The sequence below is a fragment of the Carcharhinus amblyrhynchos genome, chromosome 5, assembly GCF_965287045.1.
Source record: "Carcharhinus amblyrhynchos chromosome 5, sCarAmb.v2.hapA, whole genome shotgun sequence".
NCBI lineage: Eukaryota > Metazoa > Chordata > Chondrichthyes > Carcharhiniformes > Carcharhinidae > Carcharhinus > Carcharhinus amblyrhynchos.
The window spans coordinates 81,497,748-81,519,428 of record NC_137328.1 but is presented as its reverse complement, the minus strand read 5'-3'; the positions used below and the strand labels follow the sequence as shown (position 1 = coordinate 81,519,428).

The 21,681-nt window shown below is 39.3% G+C and overlaps 1 protein-coding gene across 5 annotated transcripts in view; it reads left to right on the top strand.

The window, feature by feature from the left end:
* rgmb (repulsive guidance molecule BMP co-receptor b) overlaps positions 1-21,681 on the top strand; it is a 156,834-nt gene that overhangs the window by 48,604 nt on the left and 86,549 nt on the right. For 3 of the 5 annotated variants that reach the window (XM_080189081.1, XM_080189078.1, XM_080189076.1), the window contains exon 2: positions 6,109-6,236. The exons of the other annotated variants lie outside the window; for them this stretch is intronic. The gene's annotated coding sequence lies outside the window, so the exon portion shown is untranslated. The remainder of the gene's footprint in view (positions 1-6,108; positions 6,237-21,681) is intronic. 5 annotated transcript variants of the gene reach the window in all.

Sequence of the window (21,681 nt, the reverse complement as noted above, 5' to 3'; positions counted from 1 at the left end):
GGAGAAATTTAGCATTGTCAATCCACCTAACTTGCGCATCCTTGGCCTGTGGGAGGAAACTGGAGCACCTGGAGGAAACGCATGAGAATATGCAAACCCTGCACAGGCAGTCACCCAAGTCCGGAATGAAACGTAGGTCCCTGGCACTGTGATACAGGAGTGTTAACCACACCCTGCTGAGTATTTCCAGCATTTTCTGTTTTTATTTCAGATTTCCAGCACCTGGAGCATTTCGTTTTTTCTCTGTTGTTCAATCCTGAAAAGAATAACACATTTGAAATGAGCAAGTAATTAGTCAGCACCTGCAACAGAAAGAAGGGTTAAGATTTCAGCTGGGAACCTTCATCAGAATTTACATAATTTTCCCTAGACAGAGCATTTGCATTGACATTCCAGTTCCACCTGTTGTATTTGCAAAGTCACTGACCAAAGCTCCAGTAAATTAACCTCAGGATATGTTATGCCCTACCCATTTCTTTTCCATGAGGCAGAGGCAGCAAAATGAGAGCTTTCATAAAGACTGTTTAGATTTTCAGGTGGGTAAGTGCCAATTGGCTAAAGTTGAAATTTTCATTTAAACCATTCTTTTCCGGGTCTGGGAGGAGCCCCTGTAGCATCAACACTGCTCTTTTCAGCCATGGAGCATTAGAACGTTGGTGGAGGGAAGCCTAGTGCAAGTTTTTACACTGCAGCCCTGGGGAACAGAGGTCGGTGGTGAAACAGAGGACAACCTTACAGAGGGTAAAGTTTTTTAAAAAAAACTGTTATTGCGTTGTACCCTCAAATTAAGATCAGCTTTGTAAGTTGCTTGTAACTTTTCATACGACTTATTTTTCTCAGTAGATATTTCTTGTATAAACATAAGCTCCACTCCTGCTGCCAGAACTTACAGTAATGCTACTGACAGTATACAGTAGCCTTTAGTTAAAAAAAACTGAAATAAGTTGTTCCACTATTTTAGAAATTGGATCAGGTCTTTAAAGTTACATTTTAAATTATTACTGTCTTTAATGTGCCAATGGTCAGAGTTGCTAATAAGAATCTGCTCAAAACAATTGGATATTTTGAAAAGACCTTTTGTAAAACATTAATGTTTTTCTTTGTTATTCGTTTCAAAGCAGCTAAGGTTGTCCCAAAGTCAGAAATTCATCTTGAAACCTAATCCTTTATGGGTTTGTTTTCGCTGATTCATATTAACTCCCTGCGTACTGAATCAGCAAATGATGAAAATAGGTTGAGGCAGGACTAGGGGGCAGACACTAGAGTAATGCTTGAATACTTTAATAACCAGAAACCTGTCATATCCTTCAGACTGAACCATATTCACATTTATTTTAAGAGCTCTGTTTTTCCTGTTCTTGTTAATGACAGTTGGGATGTGAAATTTCCAGAGAACACTATTCTTTTGTTTCATTCTTCTGTTAATTTTGGAATCAGGTCCAGAGAAACCAATAAGATGAGTGTTAAACAACTGTTTGAGCAAAGGCGATTTATCTAGTTATTCAATCCTTCTTGCAGACTGCATCTTCCATAAGATCATTTTTTTTCTGACCCTGGTGATTTCTTTTTTCAAATGGGAACATTTCAAAATAAGTAGGTTTGATAGTCCAGCCTATTTCCGACTTTGTGCCTACAATGATGTGTACTTTAGAAAATGTGCTTTGCTCAGTGTTTGTGACACCCAATGGACTTGCTGGTTGACATAAAGTATTAGGATGCATTTTTCCCCAAATCTGTTCCACCTTTGGGAAGAGAGGCGAGACCTCCAAATATGTCATCTCCCCTTCCTTCTGTCAGCTGGGCTCAGTCGTAGTCGTCCTACCTGCAACCCAGAAAGTTACGGACACAAATCCCATTCCAGAGACTTGAGCACAGGATCTGGTCTGAGATGTGGTGCTGGACTGAGGGGGTGCTGCACTGTCAGAGGCAAACCCTCTCAGAGCACTATTTTGAAGAAAAGCAAGGGAGTTCTTCCTGATGTCCTGGCTAATATTTATTACTCATCCAACACTTTGAACTGACTGTCTAGGTTGCTAATACATTGCTGTTGGTGGGAATGTGCCGTTTTGAGTCATAGAGGTTTACAGCATGGAAACAGATTGGTTGCAGCACTACTTGCATTTTTACAGTGATTACATTCCAATAAGCACTGCATTAGCTATAAAGCTCTTTCGGGCATCCTGGGGTTATGAAAGATGTTGTGCAAATGCAATTCAATTTTACTCCTGTGAAAGTGAAAAATCTGGCCAGACTGGAGAGAAGGAAGGCAAAAGACCGAGGTAGTGGAGGCATAAAATGTTAGAATAATGTTGTAATTCATTTGTGGTATTTTTTCTTGAAAAAAAGGAATCTTTCCCTGGTCTCACAATAGGATTTGGTGCAAAACATCAGGCCCACACATAGTAAGTGATAGTTATGGATAATTTATCGGCTAAAGAGTAAACCAGTTGTAACAAGAGCAGTTTGAAGGATGTATTAAAAAGACCTTTTGCGCAGACCACTGAATATGTTATGAAGTGCAAATGGAATTCCTTAATTGTGGCCTTGGAAATAGTGTTCATTTATGTGACTACTGACCTTGATTTCCAATTTCAAAAGTTATTTAGTGAGTATATTAAAGTATGTAGATTGTGAACACAGCACAGAACCACCCCCCCCACCCCACTCCGTTTCTAAGCACAAATGCATATCAAAGAAATGAACACTGAACAGACTGGCTGAATTTAATCTGCTAGCAATTTGCAGGACAGGGCTCCATAACCCATTTCAGTAGAGATGGCAATAGCTGTTTCTACTCTGATTAATGGGATTAGTGCTCAAATGTGTTGAATTTCTGTTTCCTGTGTTGACTGAATTAATGAAAAATGTATTAACTGCATACAACAGAAGAATCTTTACACAGTGCAGCTTGCTCATGGACAATAAATCATCTCTCTGATGGAGATGTTGGTTTAAAACTCAGTAGAGTAAATCTCATCGAAGTAGTACTTCCAACAGTCATGTAACAAAGATTACTTGTTAGTCGTGTGTTTTTTGGAACACAGGTGCAGTGGTTTGTGAAAAATGTTTTTTTTTAAAAAAGGCACCAGGCTGTATCCTGTTTTAACAGTTGGGTGGTTTAATGGAGTCAGCCACTTCTATGATTCTGGATTATAAATCTGAGCTGCATTTTTGTCGAGTTTTAATGACTTGGGAGCCCTTTATTAATGGTGGGTAGTTCCCAATTCTAGGATTCCTGACCCCATTCATGGTGTCTCTGATTTTTGGGGATGCTTTTTAAGGATGTGGGCTGGTTTGGACCCTGAACCCTGCACTCCCAATCTATATGGCTCCATAGCTATGTCCTAGTTCTCCACAATTTTCAAGGATCAGGCCAGCTTTTCGATGAGTTGTGTTTCGATGGTGTTGTGAACGTAATCTGCATGAGGAAACTTTTTTTTTTGATGTGCTGGATGTATAGAATCATAGAGTGATCATGGCACAGAAAGACACATTTGGCTGTCTGCAAGAGTAACTCAGCTATTCCCACTCCCCACCTTTTTCCTATAGTATTACATGTTTTCTTCTCTTCAGATAATTATCGAATTCCTTTTTGAAAGCCACATTTGACTCTGACTTCACCACACCCTCAGATAATGCATTCCAGATTCTCTCCATTTGTTGTGTGAAAGAAGTTTTTCCTCGTGTCACCATTGTTTCCTTTGCCTGCCACCTTAAAATGATGCCCTCTGATTCTCAACTGTTCTGTATCAGTTCCACTCTATATAATCTGTCTAGATTTTTGAATGATCATTATTTTTGAACATGATTTTTGAACTCTCATGATTGGGAAAGAGCCACACACACATGGTTGTAATTTTTTTAACGTTAGTCAGGCCCATGCACCTGACCAACAGGACTTGGGGCTGAAGACAAAAGGTCCCATATGCCCGCAAAAAAAACAAAATCTCAAAAATGGTACAAAAGCCCTGGGAGAAGTGAGAGACACAGAGATAAAAATTCATGTATGCTGTTCTGAAAATCACAACATTGAAACCATGCCAATAACTTTGTATTTGTGGTTATGTTCAGTTAATGTCTATGAGATTAGCAGTATGCTGAGACTTCTGCCCTGCACTTCAGCATTCTCCTGTTTTTTTTCACTCGTACTTCATTTTTCTATCTGAGGCAATAGTACTCAAAATGCTAATAGAAAAGTGAAATAATGCAGATTCTGGAATTGTGACATAAGAAGAAAAAATGCTGGATATAAACTCAGATATGTGTGAGGTTATCCATTTTGGGAGGAAGAGGAGAATGGGCAACTTATCTAAATGGAGAGAAATTTTAGAGTGCTTTGGTGCAGAAGGATCTGGGTATCTTTATACATGAATCACGAAAAACTAACATGCAGGCAGAGCTGGTAATAAGGAAGGCACTTGCCGAGAATGGGATTTCATTAATGAGTTAGTAATGGTGGCATCTTCCCCTTTTCAACAAAAGAGTTTAATTCCAAAATGTTCCTTCAGTTGCTGCATTTGAAACTATAAGATGAATCGATATTATTCTCCCTGACATTTTGGTGAGCTTCACGAAGTTACTGCATTTTCAATTACCCATTCAACGCACCACAGAAAGTTAAATCTGGTAATCAGCAGTGTAAGTGCCATTTTAACCTTGTGATAATTGTTAATAACTGCCAATAAAGCACTGTAAACCAAAAATGAACAATTAAATAGCTGGAGTCTCATTCCATCAGGTTGTTGTAGATGTTAAAAATGTCAAAATATAAATTTAATAAAATGCTTTTCTTGTATTTCCTTTTTATTTCTTTCTTAATTCACCTTTTTTCCCCTCTTTCTTCCTCTTCCTGTACCAGATTCGACATTAAATTTCCCTCTTCAATTTCCCATCTTGTCAATTCTTCATCTGTTTGTTTCTTAATCCTTTAATCTCATTGCTTAGACACTGTACGTTTTGTTCAGTCACCGCCCCCCCCAACCCAATCAGTATAAATCTTGTCCAATTTTCTTTGTCTTCAACTCTGATGAAGGGTCATCCATACAAGAAACGTTAGCTCTATTCTCTCAACAGATGCTGTCAGACCTGCTGAGATTTTCCAGCATTTTCTGCTTTTGTTTCAGATTCCAGTTACCACAGGATTTTGCCTTTATCTGTTCATTTGTTATTTACTGAAGTCCCCAGTACCCCGTTGCTCTCTTTGTGCAGCAGAGGATGGGAGTGACTGAACAAAATGTACTGTGCCTAACCAAGGAGATTAAAGGATTAAGAAACAAACAGTTGACAAGATGGGGAATCGGAGTGGGAAATCCAATGTCGAATCTGGTACAGAAAGAGAAAGAAAGAGAGGAAAAGAAAGGGTGGATTAAGAAAGAAATAAGAAATAAAAAGGAAATACAAGAAAAGCATTTTAATAAAATTATATTTTGACAACTTTGTGAGGATTTTTAAAAATAAATCTGAATTGCACAAACAAATTGGACAGGGCATCCTGTAAGATACCCTGCTCCAGCAGAATCCAGGCCATTTTACTGCAGCGCATTTATGATTTTTTTAAGATTATTTATTGTTTGTTTTTAATGGTTAAAAACATTACCATAAAGTTTAAACATTTGGAAAACTTTCTGAAGGTTTATAGTTCGAAATAAAAGATAGAAACTTCCAGAAGCAAGTTTGCCACAGATTGTTGAGATGCATCTTATGTTGGCTGCATTAGAAAGTGACATCACATGTTTTGGGCCAGAGAACTCATAGTTGGCGTGAGATGTGCAAGTTGTTATTGTGCATAGTCTAGAGAGGACTAAATGGAGAATAGAAATTAGGAGAGTTTTTTGATGCGTACAAAAGAGGATGAAGCATTATAATCAAGGGTAATGTGTTTAATTTCTGATTTAAGGCACCGATTATTGTATATTAGAATCACCAGCTGATTCTAGTTATTCAGAAATTAAAAATTGCTTCAGGATAAATAAAATTCATTATAATGACCAATATCGATAAAACAGTATTTGAGCATTTCAGTGTCATCATTATCTTCTAAGCCTTTTCTAATAAGTTATTTATTAATAAATACAGTAGCTTCTAATACTTATCAGTCCTGTTCATCAGTTTTGCAGTTCTATTGAAAACTCTGAGACGCTGCCATTATGCTGGTCCAACAACATTGCATTCTGAAATGGAGAAGGGCTGTATGTAGGACTTGACTTCTGTATCTTCAAATAATGGAATTCTGAAAAGTAAGTTACCAATTTCCATGTATTGTCATGTTGAAATATTCCTTCTAACAGTTGCTTTCAGCTATATTAATAGACATTTGGAAACAGGCCATTCACCTGCCTTCTCAGTTGGAAATAGAGCATACCCTGGATGTATGCTCTTGGCAACAGCAGATTGGACATAGATGGAATGCAAAATAATTTCCAAAGATTTGTAATTTCCTTTGACTTTGACATTTGTGCCATGCAAGTGCCAGGCAATGACCATCTCCAACAGGATAGAATTTAACTATCACTCCTTGATATTCAATGGCATTGCCATCGCTGAATCGTCCACCACCCATATCCAGGGGCTTACTATTGACCAGAAACTGAACTGGACTTGCCATATAAATACTGTGGCTGCAAGAGTAGGTCAGATGGTAGGAATACTATGGTGAGTAACTCACCTGCTGACTCCCCAGTGCTTGCCCACCATCTACCAAATGCAAGTCAGGAGTGTGATGCAATACTTGTCTCGATGTGTGCAGCTCCAACAACACTCAAAGAAACGCAACACACCCAGGACAAAGCAGCTACCCCTCAATTCCTCCATCACCAGTGGACAGTGGCAGCATTGTGGATCATCTTTATGATGGACTGCAGGAACTCACCAAGATTCCTTCAACGCCCACTGCCATCTAGGAGGAGAGGACAACAGATACCTGGGAACACCACACCCGGAGGTTCCACTCTAAGTCACTCACTATCCTAACTTGAAAATATCTCGCTGTTCCTTTATTGTCACTGGATCTAAATCCTGGAATCCCTCTCTCACAGCACAATGGGTGTACCTACACTAAATGGACTGCAGTGGTTCAAAAAGCCAACTCATCACCATTTTTTCAAGGGTAGTTAGGGATGGGCAATATGGCCACATCTTGTCAATTAATTTAAAAATATATCCCCAGATCCTAAATCTATATGTTTGTAAATGTCTTTTGTATTCTCTCTTGTTCTTCTCATGTGAGCCCCAGTAATATAGTGATCAGAATTGTACACTATCTATAATATTGCGGTAGAATATGCAATGTTCTATCTGCACTTTAAACAGTATTTTTTACAATTGTAGCATAATCTCCCTGCTGTTACATTGTAGAGCTTGTCTAATAAAAGAAAGTATTTCTTATGCCTTCCTGACCATCTTATCTACTTGTTCTGCAATCTTCAGGCATCTGGAGACATACCTATCCCTATGTTCCTGTCCACTTTTCAGCATCCTACCATTTATTGTACATTCCTGGCTTTGTTCGTCCCTGCATCCCACCTCCCACACTTCTCTAGATTAAATTTCACTTTTCTGTGCATCTCACCAGTCCATTGATATCTTCCTGCAGCCGCTTTCGTCTGAGCTCCTCTCCTTATGTTCCTCATGGTAAACCACATGGCCAGTTTTTGCACCATCTGCAGGTTAGGCCTCTACATTTAAGTCCAAGTCATTGATACGTACCACAAACTGCAAGGGGCCACTACTGACCCCTGAGGAAGCTCACTGGAAACATCCTTTCAGTTAGAAAAACATCTTCAAAACTCCATAAAAGCCTAGAGAAAAGGAGCAGAAGGCAGGGCCATTCTTCCCTCTAGCCTGATTATGACTAATCTCCCTCAGTGCCATTTTCCTGCACTATTCTTATATTGCTTGATGTCTTTAATATCTAGAAATCTAACAATCCGTGTCTTGAACCTACATGGTGACTCCAAATTCCTCTGGGGTAGAAAATATCAAAGATACACTTGTGAGAAATTCCTCCTCATCTCAGTCATCATTGGCATATTGAGGCTGTTCCCTGGGTCTAGAATCCTCCATCCCATAGCCAGGGAGACCAACCTCTTGCATTTAACCTGAAGAGCTTTGTATGTTTCAGTGAGATCATCTCTCATTCTTCTAAACTCAAGAGAACTTTGGCCCAGTCTCCTCACTCTGTCCTCAAAGGACAATGCTGCCACCTCACGAATCAGTCTGGTAAACCTTCGTTGACCTTCCTTTATGACATGTATAAGCTTCCTTGGTTAAGGAGACTAAATTGTGCGCAGTGGTTCAGATGCAGTCTCACCAATTTTCTATACAATTGCAGCAAGCTCCAGTACGCAAATCTCTGACAGTAAAGGCCAACATTTCACTTGTCTTCCTAATTATTTGTTGCACCAGCATGTTGGCTTCCAGTGACTTATGGACAAGGACACCCAAGTTCCTTTAAACATTGATATTTCCCTATCTCTCTCCATTTAAGAAATATTCTGCATTTCTGACTTATGATCCCACCTGATGTTACTACTTGGTGGTCAGGCCCCAGGATGGAATCCTGGTTCGCTTGATTGTAACTTGTATCTTTTGTTTAGAGGGAAGACCCGAGTCGCAGGGCAACCAATTAACTAGTAACAAAAGAATTAAACCTTTATTAAACGAAAGAATATTCACTACAATACTATATTCCTTCATCCTAGCTACACCTCATATGTGTACATAGATGTGTAAGGATAATACAACTTGCAGAATATATCTTGTACTCTAATGTTCTCAGGAAGTACACAATACATGTAAACCAGTAGGCCGGCTGTGGTCAGGCACACTGCATTATGAAACGAAGTGGCAGATACCATCCAACACAAATTTTGTGGACTTCTCATCAAATCCCCCCTGGATATTTGTTACACAGTGAGCCAACTGGTCTCAGTGGATCTCTGCCTTTTACATGGGGGCTTCCAAAACTTCACTCTCAAAGAAAATGCTTGGAATCTTCTCCCAAACAATGCTTTATCTTGGATGCTTTCATCATGAATCTACCTTCAGGATTTCAATTTCTCCTTTCGCTATTCCTCTGCATTGAATTGTGATGTGCATTCAAGCTAACACAATCTCTTAGGTACCCAACTACATTGACAGAACACTACTACTTCACAGGCTATATTACAGTGTCGCCAAACCATTGATTTGACACAGATGTTTGACTTCTCACCGATTTTAAATCTATTTCTTGCAGCTGTCTCTTTAACTTTGAGTACTTTCTGTGCTTCTTTGAATTCTCCTGAACAGGACCTTGTTCAACTTCTTATTCTTTGTTCCTTCAACTTAACTATCTTCCTGAGACATTCTTTGTTCTTTTGGGAAGTCTGCTTCCTACAGCTCCCATGTCCACTCTAGCTTCTCCTGGCTGTAGCTTACAACTAAATCAGAAGTTATTTCTGTCAAGCGCAGTGACTGGTTGCTAAGCAACAGCTTAGTTTTCCTTTAAACACTGTTTGCTTTCATGTTGTAAACTCTCATTACCACACATGCACCTAAATCAAACTGAAGTCATCAACCCTTACAGAAACACAAAGTTAAACTTACTTAAAATTATAGTCGAATTATAATATCCGCACATTAGACTATAATTTTAGAATATTTAAAACTACATCTGTTTTCTGACAGTTTTTCTGACCAAAGTGTGTAACTTCACATTTTTCCACATTACATTTCATCTGCCATGTTCCTGGCCACTCAATTAATTTGTCTAAATCCCTTGAAGCCTCCTTACATCCTCCCCACAACTTATAGAACATAGAACACTACAGCACAAACAGGCCCTTCGGCCCACGAGTTGCGCCGATCACATCAACACCTACCGATCTATAGACTTATCTATAACCCCCAATCCCATTAAACCCCATATACTCATCCAGAAGTCTTTTAAAAGACCCCAGCGAGTTCACCTCCACCACCACTGATGGCAGCCGATTCCATTCACTCACCACCCTCTGAGTGAAAAACTTACCCCTAACATCACTTCTGTACTTACCTCCCCGCACCTTAAATCTGTGTCCTCTCGTAGCGACCATTTCAACCTGGGGAAATAGCCTCTGAGAATCCACCCTATCTATTCCTCTCAACATTTTATAAACTTCTATCAGGTCGCCTCTCAACCTTCGTCTCTCCAGGGAAAAGAGTCCCAGCTCCCTCAACCTAACTTCATAAGGCATGCCTCCCAGTCCAGGCAACATCCTTGTAAATCTCCTCTGTACCCTTTCAATAGCTTCTGCGTCTTTCCTATAGTGAGGCGACCAGAACTGCGCACAGTACTCCAAATGAGGCCTGACAAGGGTCTTATAAAGTTGCAGCATTACCTCCCGATTCCTAAACTCCATCCCTCGATTAATGTTCCCACTTAGTTTTCTGTCATCATCAAACTTGAAAATATTAATGATTTTCTTTATTAACCCTCAACTATAACCCTTTGCTTCCTTCAACTGAGCCAATTTTGGGTCAACTTGCCTGTTTTCCTCGGATCCCTGTAGGTTTCCTGGCAGCGAGGGGTGGAGTCAATGGGAAAACTCATTGATTTCCACAATTATTTTAAATAATATCTCCCAAACTATACTAATTTCTCACAAACCTTAGCACTACTTCAGATCCTTTCTGGCTTCTCAACATCCAATGCCTTTTCAATTCTCTGTGACTCTCTTTGGTGGGTTTCATAGGGTGTGACTGGGGACCACGGCAGCCCATAAAATCCAGCCTGAGGATTCAGATTTGACCATTATTAGGGAACTGAAGAAAATATTTGCAAAGTATGTGACAGGGCTGATGCTAAGCAAAGAGAACTGGCTTCTAGGAAGTGCAAAGATGTGCATTTAGAGACTGATGGAGAAAGTAAAGCAGATAAAAAAAAGTAATGAGGCAGTGTTGTGGCTAATGAGATGAGGATAGATTTGATTTGATTTAATATTGTCACATGTATTAGTATACAGTGAAAAGTATTGTTTTTTGCGCACTGTACAGACAAAGCATGCCCTAAGTCGAGAAGGAAAGGAGAGAGTGCAGAATGTAGTGTTACAGTCATGGTTAGGATGCAGAGAAAGATCAATGTAATATAAGGTAGGTCCATTCAAGAGTCTGATGGCAGCAGAAAAAAAGCTGTTCTTGAGTCTGTTGATACGTGACCTCAGACTTTTGTACTTTTTTCCTGATGGAAGAAGATGGAAGAGAGTATGTCCAGGGTAGGCAGGGTCCTTGATTATGCTGGCTGCTCTTCTAAGGCTGTGGGAAGTGAAGACAGAGTCAATGGATGGGAGGCTGGTTTGCGGGACGATTGGGGCTACATTCACAATCCTTTTCTTCCACAGTTTCTTCAACAGAGCAGGAACCATACCAAGCTATGATATAACCAGAAAGAATGCATTCTGTGCTGCATGTGTAAAAGTTGGCGAGAATCATTGCAGACATGCTGAATTTCTCTAGCCTCCTGAGAAAGTCGAAGCATGGGTGGGCTTTCTTAACTATAAAGGGTCCAGGACAGATGGTTGGTGATCTGGACACCTAGAAACTTAAAGCTCTTGATCATTTCCACTTCATTCCTGTTGATGTGACGGGGCATGTCCTCCACTGTGCTTCCTGAAGTCGATGACTATCTCCTTTGTTTTACTAACATTGAAGGAGAGATTATTGTCATTGCACCAGTTCACCAGATTCTCTATCTTTCCTGTACTCCCTCTCGTGAAAGATGGCAGGGATGAATCGGAACCCCTTCTGCGGTCAGCCACATTTCTTCCTAGATACGAGGTAAAATAAGGTCATAACATTGCTTGTTAATATTTTTAAGTGATCTGAAATAGAAAAATTAAATTTGCATTTTGTGGCTTAGTCTGAAATTAGTGAAAAGTGTACAGTTATCTATTGGTTACAGGGACGGCACAGTAGCACAGTCATTAGCACTGCTGCTTCACAGCTCCAAGGACCTGGGTTCGATTCCCTGCTTGGGTCACTGTCTGTGTGGAGTTTGTACATTTTCCTTGTGTCTGCGTGGATTTCCTCCGGGTGCTCCGGTTTCCTCCCACAGTCTAAAGTTGTGCAGGTTAGGTTGATTGGCCATGTTAGAATTGCCCCTTCATGTCCTGGGATGCGTAGATTAGAGGAATTAGCAGGTAAAATATGTAGGGATATGGGGGTCGGGCCTGGGTGGGATTGTGGTCGGTGCAGACTCAATGGGCCAAATGGCCTCTTTCTGCACTGTAGGATTCCTATGATTTTATGAACTATTGGTATAGCTGAGTTACTTTTCAACCAATCAAAAATGCAAGTAAGAGATTAAATGAATTTGTAATACCTTGTTTATTAAAATAATGATTTTGTTTTCCTACTGTTATTTTATTACATTAAAACCTTCATATGTGGGGAAAAAACAATATTCTAAACACGACATGTGATTACGTGGAAAGGTTAATGGTTACATTCAGCAGAACAATAATCGGGGGAAAACATTAACAGACAACTGGAGCAGTCTGAGTTAATTAAGGAGAGTCAGCATGGGTTTGGAAAAGTCAGATCATGCTTGATGAATCTAAACAAATTATTTTCCCAAAGCAGCAAAGGAGGTTGATGGAGGCAATGCGAAAGTTGTTCCCTATATTGATAAACATTTGGCAAAGTAGCACATGCAGGGCTGACTAACAAAACTGAAGTCCATAGAATAGGCAGATAGTATCAGTTTGAATAGAAAATAAATGTTAAGTTGTGATAAATGGTTGCTTATCAGACTGGAGTTTAAGTTTTTTTAAAAGTTTATTTATCAGTGTTTATTTATTAGTGTCGCAAGTAGGCTTACATTAACACTGCAATAAATTTACTGTGAAAATCTCCTAGTTGCCACACTCTAGCGCCTGTTCGAGTACACTGAGGGAGAATTTAGCATGGTCAATGCATCTAACCAGCACCTTCTTCAGACTGTGGGAGGAAACTGGAGAACCCGGAGGAGACACTCTGACATGGGGTGAATGTACAGGGAGAATATGCACAGACAGACAGTGACCCAAGCCAGTGACAGTGACATTGAACCTGTGTGCCTGGCACTGTGTGGCAGCAGTGCTAACCACTGTGTCACCTTGCTGCCCAAGATAGTGGACAGTATGCTTTACAAATATATATGTGTATATATGACTTCAAATTTAGAATTCAGAATAACATTTTGAAATTTGCTGAAAACAGACTTGAAGATGTGGCTAACAGCGAGGATGATACCAATCGACTGCAACAGCACATAGATGGGGACAAGTCGTAGGTTCAGTTAAATGCAGGGAAGTGTGAGGATTAGTAGAGACTTAATGGTACAGTTCTAAAGAATATGCAGGGCCCAAAGGGATCTGAGAGTTAATGTCCATAGACCTTTGAAGGTGGCAGAACATCGAGAAAGTGGTTATTGAAGCAGAAGAGATTTGGGGCTTGATATACATATAGAGTATAAAAGTAGGGAAGCTATGCTGAACCTTTATAGAGGTTAGGCCACAAGTGGAGTATTGTAATCAGTTCTAATCATCACACTTTTTAGGGAGGATTGAGGGTGCAGAGGCGATTAAATGGAATGGCTTTAGTTACTAGCTTCAGTTGCAATATCTGGGTTTGTTTTCTTTGTGAAGAGAATTGAGGGAGGGGTGGTTTGATAGAGATATCATCATAGAATCCCTACAGTACAGAAAGAGGCCATTCAGCCCATCGAGTCTGCACCGACTACAATCCCACCCAGGCCTTACCCCCACATCCCTACATGTTTACCACTAATCCCTCTAACCTACCCATCTCAGGACACTAAGGGCAATTTTAGCATGGCCAATCAACCTAACCCACACATTTTTGGACTGATATCTAAAATGATGATGGGTTCAGATAAGGTAGACAAACCTTGTTTACATATGTTGATCATGCAAGGACGAGGGGTTACAGATTTACAGTTTAGAGCAAAATTATGTGGAATGTGAGTAAAAACTTTTATTTGCGAGTGGTAATGACCTGGAACTTGTTGCCCACGAAGGTGGTGGAAGTGGAGACGATCAATATTTTCAAAGGAAACTGGATGGATGCTTGTGTGAAATAATCTTGCAGAGCTGCAGGGATAGACCAGTGGAATAGAGGTGACTGGATTGCTATACAAAGAGCCAGCAGACCTAATAGGTTAGATGGCTTCTTGTTGTGTCCTAATTATTCTGTGATGCTGTGACAATAATTGGAACTTACTGTATAAAATATTGTATGTTTCTTTAAGTTTTGTTCTGATGCTACTACAAACAAGTATTGAATGATGTTGGAAAGTAATTTTGATTGTTTTATTAATCTCATCAATATTACCAGGGGAGAAAAAGGAAAAACAAATCTGAGTTCTTTCCATCACTATTGTTTGACTTGCTGTAGCATGAATAATGGATGACCTTTTAGTACTGTTGCCCATGTCCCACCTCTGCCAACCAGTTGAAAGCAGAGCTATGTTAACTTGATTCAGTCCAGGGAAGTTGTTAATGTTGGAATAGGATCAGTGAGGTATCGACTCTATTCCAACATGAAAGATTTTAAGGAGAAACAATGGAGTGACTGGGTATTTTTCATTCATTGTGTAACATGTTGTCTTAGCTCCAATCGTACTGCCACTGGTATGAAGCTGAAGTGATGTGTGACCATCTCATCCTTGATGGCAAATATTAAACTGGCAATTATGTTGTAATTTTTGCCTTGTGGTAAAACCAAAATTTTCTTGAAAGAGGCCAAATTTGCAGTTCCAACTGCAGGACAACTGATATGCTGAGAGGATTAGATGAATAGGGTTGGGAGGATGCTCATTTGGAGCATTAACCAGTTCGGCAGAATGGCCTGTTTCTGTGCTGCAAATTCTATATAGCTATGTACTTTACTGGGGCATGTGTTTTGTAGTTGCCAATTTTATCGTCATTCTATTCGTTTTGCACATTTCCTTTTTCCTGTTGAAGATGTTCATACGAGGGAATTTGTCACATAGATTAGTTTAACTGGACTAAAAGTAGCTCTTAAACTTTCTTTAAGCTACAGTTAGTTGGATAGCTACCTAATCAAACTGTCATGGGGAATTCAAAACCTTACTCAGGAGCCTTATTTTGTTCCTCTACAATGCAGTTTGAAAGACGTTTTATAATCCAATGGGGAGGCAATGGCTTAGTGATATTATTGTGAAGCTATTAATCCAGAAACTCAGCTAATGTTCTGGGGACTCGGGTTTGAATCCCACCACATCAGATGGTGGAATTTGATTTCAGTAAAAATATCTGGAATTAAGAGTGTACTGATGGCCATGAAACCATATTCGATTGTCGGAAAAACCCAGCTGGTTCATGAATGTCCTGATGTCATTACCTGGTCTGGCCTACATGTGACTCCAGAGCTCCAATGTGGTTGATTGTCAACTATCAACAAGCAACTAGGGATGGGCGATAAATGCTGGCCGGCTAGTGATGCCCACGTCACATGAATGAATAAAAGAAATAGTAAATGTAAGTTTATTATGCTTGTATTTTGAAAGGAGAACTTCCTGAAATTTCAGTTTGATAAGGCTCATTTTTTTAAAGCTTAAGAAATACAATGGTGAATGTCAGCTTTGGAATGGGCAGATATTGCTGCATGGATTGATATTAAAAGTGGAACCTTTCAACTGAGCCATTAAGAAACAAGCCACCTTTACTTGGTAGAATAGGCCAAAGAAAGTAATACTCTTTCAAAGCATACATCTTGCTCCAAATATCACTTTCAGTGCTTTGAATTAAGAGTTACTATGATTTTGTCAAATTCTATAAAGACCATTTACCTCAGAATACTAGCAATCTTTACTGGAAAACATTCCTTATGAAATTCCTCAAATTATTTGTTTAGATGTATTGGCTAGTTTTTAAATTCATTATTAATCCTACTATATACAATGGGGCTAATTTTGATTTTTGGTGATAGTGTAGAATGGGCAATATCAATTCCTGATGTGTGTTTCCACTAATTTCAGTGGAAACTAAAATTGAGAGGTGTACAGCAGGCAGTGAAGCAGTGTCCCCCATTTTACGTTATCATTGAGTCAACATTACCTCTACTTGAGCTCAGGCTACTCTTTGTCAATATTTTATTCAGAAAAATCCACATTATATATTTAATGAAGTAAAACCAATATTATCATTTGATGAATTGATATATGAGGATTAGCCATAGTAAATGAGCAGGATTACAGGGATAGAGCAGGGGATGGGCCTGGGTAAGACAGTCTTTCAGAGAGTCAATACAGACTTGATGGGCTGAAAGGCCTCTTTCTGCACTGTAGAGATTTTATGAATATATGGATAATTTGACTCTGAGACTAACTTCTCCTGTATATTTTTGTTTGCTGAATGCATGTCTACACCACACACTTCTTTGTGCATTCACATATACATTTTTCTGAAGAGGAATCAAGATGGAAGCATTTCAATGACTAGCCCATAGGTTGCCAACCCTCCAGGATTGGCCTGGAATCTCCAGGACTTGAAGATCAATCTCCATGGCAATTCTGAGTGCAATCATGGGGACATTTTTTTACTTTGAACATTTCTCTTTACCAAATATAGAAATATTGAAAATGCCCAATTGGTGTAAGAAAGCAGTAGATCACAAGGCCAGATGCGTTGTCCGACTAATGGCTGGAACATGGGGGCAAATCATAAAAACAAAGAAAACTACAGCGCAAGAACAGGCCCTTTGGCCTCCAAGACTGTGCCAATCATGACGCCCTAACTAAACTAAAGAAAAACCTCCTGCCCTTACTCGATCCTTATCCCTCTATTTCCTCCCTATTCATGTACCCATCCCGATGCCTCTTGTGACAAAACCTCCAGGAATGTATTTAATCACAGGTGGCAATCCTACAAACCGGACAGGATGAGCTACTTTCCAAATTCAGTGAACTGAAAAGCGCAGCTGTCCAGATGTGAATCCCTTGATTTGCAGTCTTTTGCTACTTTTTCTGCCTGTTGTTGCATTTCATGCAACTGCGCTTTGATGTGGTACATCTGGAGTTAGGCCCTCAATTCCAGGTGTGATAGTTTTCATTTCTTGTCTTTTGAGACATGGGAGGGGAAAGAAAATGAATGCAAGGTTAGATGCTTTCTCAGTGGGAAAATAAGCAGACAAACCTGAAGCCACACTGTTTTGGTGGTTCAAGTATAGGAACATGTCAGCTGCCTACTACAGAAAGGTGGATGACTTAGGAAGACCTCAAATGGGAGAGCAGAAAATATATTTTGAATCGGAAAAGAAATGCGGTCATGTTTTAATTTAAATTAACATTCCTGCCTGATCACCTAGGGTGCAAAACAGTTCTATTTTCACTTTTAAGTTTATCAAGTTTGACTAGAAACTAACAATGGAACGCAAATTGGTTTGTAATTACAACTGTAAAAATCAACTGTAAATTATTATGGAGAACCAGAATGTATCTCGGCCATTTGCTTCATTTTAATATATGCATGTTACAGCAGAGATAGTCAGAACCTTCTAAAAAGTACTTAAAATCTCATCCTCCAAAAAAGTCTTTAGAAACAATCATATCTGTCAATATAACCTATTACCAAGGGGTTTGCTTGTTCGCTAAAACATGGGTAGAGCTAAAAATACCACCAAGTTTGAACATCACCTGATGAAGTGGTTTTCTCACCTAACGAAAAATGCTTGTTGACTTGGTTGCCAAAATTGTGGAACCTGAGCATTTAATGAGATTGAAAAAATTTGGAAACATTGCTGAATTAGTTACGAAGTCTTTTCTTTCATAGCTAGACAAAAATGCTTGTAAAAAGACTTTAGATGGACTGGCAAAGAAGGGATTGAACAGAATGGCTTTAGAGAAGCATCACAAAGACTACATAACTATTCCATACTTCAGTTCATTTATATGTTTTATTCATTTAATCAGTTAACCAGGAGAGCTATTCTTGGCAACAATCGAAAAGAAATTTGCGCATTTTATTTTTTACTGGTTATTCATTTAAAGTGTTCTTGGCTGCACTGGATTCTGTGCAAAGGTATCAGTGTTGACTCAATGGGACACCTTTACAAGTTGCCTGATAATGGGGGCAGTTTTCACTGGCAAGGTAAGGCTATTCCAGTCGCATACTGAAAGTCAACTCCCCTAAAAGTGACGTTGGGCTTCCTTCGTAAAAGAACCTTCTTTCAATGTTCATTTTTCATAACCCATTGAAAGTTTATACATTGTCCCTGAGTAGTGATGTGTTTCTTTAAAAAAATGGGAGAAAGGACTTTGCAAAACATAGCTTTGTGCAGCTTATGTGAAAATTGCCTAGTTTTCACTTGAATATGGCTTTGTGAATTAGTAAAGTTGCAAACTGCTAGAGATTCATTTTGCAGGGAAATGAAAACCACGAATATTAAAAAACAAGTTACACTGCAGTGCTACTAGTTATGTTATAGTTACATCGTATTCTCAAAGGTAAACTTGGCATCAATATGTGGTCTGTCCATGCATCAGTTTCACTTTGCAAAGTCAATATGCTCAGGAGAAACACATTTTTTGCCAGTTTTGCTGCTTACCAAATGTAGAAATCTGGGATCAGTAACAGCCTAGGAAAGAGAATAATTTATTCCAAATGTTACCTCAAGCGTGTCAAGTGAAAGTATGCACTAACAGTTTGAAATGTGCCTCATGTAGAAACCATAGTGAGCAGTGTGCTGCCACAATAAGCTAACCTCCTATCACTCAAATGGGCCTGGTTGGTATTTTTACAGTCCCTGAAGATGATATTTCACACTAGTGAAAATAAAGTTATATTATACATGTGTGAATATCACCTAAGTGTCCAATGTATAGGTAATGGGACAGAAATAACTCTTTAAATCAGGGTTACCCAACCTTTTCACATGAGGGGGCACTTTTCAGTTTTTCTCTCACTCATAGGGCCGATGAGCAAATTTCAGAAAGATAAGGTTTGGCAAGTAAGAGAAAATGTTTAAGCAATAAATTGATAATTTTAAAAAAAGTAAATAGTAAAAATTACCATTTTAAAAGGTGCCAAGCAGCAGAGTTAACCAATTTTCTTTTTGCTTATGCAGCAGAAGTAGAGAGATGTACCAGGCCCCAGGTCCTAGTAACTGGGGAAGGGGTGGAGTCCAAAGCCGAGCTTTGGAGTTGGGTTTAACTAACACTGACCTTGCATTTGCCTCTGGCATTTACTCTGAACTGGCCTCAGCAGAATTCATAAAGAAGTAGGAGTCAGAAGTGGGTTGCCTTTCAGCCTGGGTTTTCCTTCTCTCCTGGCCTGCTTTGTGGATAAGTTTTTGGAAAGAGAGGAGGGGAAGAGTGTGCACGTGTTCAACTCATTCCTGTTTCAGGATTCCCACTCCCACTCTCTCAGACACTCATTTCTAGACCTGCCTGTTTAGAGGCCAGCCCAGCTGCTGTGAGGCCCACTCTCTTGTTCCCAGGCCCCATCACACCACCTGTCTTCGGTGCGATCTTCACTGCTCATCGTGGGCCTTTGATTGTATGGCACAGAAGGAATAATTAAGTTTTTTTTGGTAGAAAATGTTATAAGAGGGAGCAATAAGATTCTGGTTGGATTTGAGTTAATTCTTGTCTTTCTGGTAAGATGCTAAGTCTTTCACAGGCTTGGCTATTTTATAGTTAGGAATGTGAAGCAGAGGGATTAATCAGAGATCACTGATTCTGGCTGCACTGGTAGACTTTCAGGTAAAACTTTATCTTTGGAGACGATAGAGGAAAGAGGGGAAGGCAATACTGAACACTACAACGATAAACTAACAAAGATCTATGGATACAGGGGAGGAAGGCATTCACGTCCTTCCAGATTAATGTTCTATACCATTATGTCCCACAACACCTGACTGTGTCAGAAGTATTGCTTTCACTACTTTTTCTAAAATCATTCTAGGTATTTAGTGAAGGACAGCATTTAGTGGAAAGGATTTCTGTCTAGTCCATTAAAACCTGGCCTAGGGTGGGTCTAGGGAAGTGGGACCTGGCGAGGGGAAGCTCGGGAGGTAGAGGCAGGATTGCCTAGTGGAACAGGTGCTTGGTCTGTGCTTGTTGTTGTCAGAACATGTTGACTAGGCCCAAAACCACATACTGTCAGTGACTTATTTTGGCAGATGGCAGACATGATTCCTACATTGCACCTTGGATTCTTACCACTTAGACTAACTCTCAGCCTTTCATTTGAAATTCATAATAATGCTGAAGTTTCAGAGGGAACAAAGGAGACAGAAGATTATATTGACCCACTCACCAATTACAGGGAATTAAGCAACAAGGATGGTGAGGACATTTAAGTGGTATTAAGGCACCACATCAGATCTGAAACTGCACGACAGGAACAAACGTTCACACCAACATAAAAATGGTCCAACGGCCTTCGATGCACCATTTAATCTCGTCCATTACCACTACTTGGCCTTCTGCCAACATATAGATGAAGTATCCCTAATGCACAATATCCTCCAAGCTTTCACAGCGCTCTCAATAATTCAATGTATAGCTGATATCCCTGCAAAGCGTTTTGTGTGAACAAAGTGTTGTATGACTCAGCCATTTATGTGTTCCTGCTAAATATTAATAAGACATTCAAATATAAATATATCTGTGTTTTCCACTCGCCAGACACAGATAAGTATGCTGGGAACTATTTGTGGGTTTATACAAGTGTCTGTAAACACTTAAAAGTAAACCACCTCTGTAACTTAAAATTGTGGTGTCAAGTTTTACTTGGTTTATTATTCAATACCATTTTTTGGCTCAGACACTGGGCCCCTTTCATAACCAGTTGAATTGAGTTTTATTTTGCTATTGAAATCCTCCTATACTAATAAAAAGTAAGGTGTGGTTAAAAGCGAATTCAAAGAGAGAGGCTAAGTTCATTGTTTTTGACATCACCCTGTTGTACAAATCACCTTCCGTGTTGGTTTAACCACAGGTCTTAAACAATCATTAACTTTGAGCAGTAATTTTACTCGGGTTTAAGGTGTGAAAGAGCTTGGTGTGTCTCAACAAAGAAAGTTTTGTTATTCAATCAAATAAATTTTGTTGCCATCAAAGTGATTTCTGATTTTCAAAAATCAGGATTAAACCAAATAAAAGTGCACTACACACTTTGCATATTGTAATACAGTTCATATCAACATTTTTCACATCAATGTTCAAACTAAACTGTGACAATAAGACAATGGAGCAGATTTGGATTAATATCTGAAGTTCTGTTCACAAAGACTAATCAACGTGAGTGGATATTGGATTTTTAGCAAAAGTAGAACCTTATATTGAAGGAATTGAACTTTTTAAATAGATGAGTTAAATCGTTTTCCTGAATATCTTGTGAAAATAAAATGTTGCCTTGAATAATCTTGTACTAATCCCAACAGATGTTAGTCTTATTGTCAAAATCCTGTTGATGCTGGAAATCTGAAATTAAAACAAAAAATCTGAAATTAAAGCAGAAAATGCTGCAAATACTCAGCAGGTCTGGCAGTATCTGTAGATGGAGAAAAGAGTTGCAATTCTGAAGAAAATTCCTTGATCTGAAATGTCAACTCTGTTTGTCTCTCAGGGTATTTCTGAGGATGTTAGTATAAACGCAATGCATGGTAGCCAGAAGTATGTATATACCAGATCATGAT